Source organism: Sinocyclocheilus anshuiensis, unplaced genomic scaffold, assembly GCF_001515605.1.
Source record: "Sinocyclocheilus anshuiensis isolate Anshui unplaced genomic scaffold, SAMN03320099.WGS_v1.1 scaffold132, whole genome shotgun sequence".
NCBI classification, from domain to species: Eukaryota; Metazoa; Chordata; class Actinopteri; order Cypriniformes; family Cyprinidae; genus Sinocyclocheilus; species Sinocyclocheilus anshuiensis.
This window is the reverse complement of record NW_015555730.1, coordinates 1,156,116-1,156,482: the sequence shown is the minus strand read 5'-3', so window position 1 is coordinate 1,156,482 and position 367 is coordinate 1,156,116.

Sequence of the window (367 nt, the reverse complement as noted above, 5' to 3'; positions counted from 1 at the left end):
ACTGTCATAGTGTTTGGGAACATTCATGCATAATTTAAATACATAATCACATGAAATCAGATCAAAAAATAAAATATTTTAGAAGAGAACAGCAGCATCGCAGGTGTCTGAACCAATGAGAATTAAGCTGTGACGTCAGTCAGTCGTTTCCCATCATGCTTTTTTTACAAAGCTTCTCTTGCGCATGCAAATTTAATTTACGCTTACAGTCTTATGTACACTTCCACAACTCTTACCCTGCGTATGCAAATCTTTTTGACGTCATTCTACCTTCATACTATTGCCTCATAAGGCAGCGAGGCAGCTGCCTGGGCTTTCGGACGCAGCCAATATATATAGATCAGTGGATTAGGCTGGTTTTGTTTCG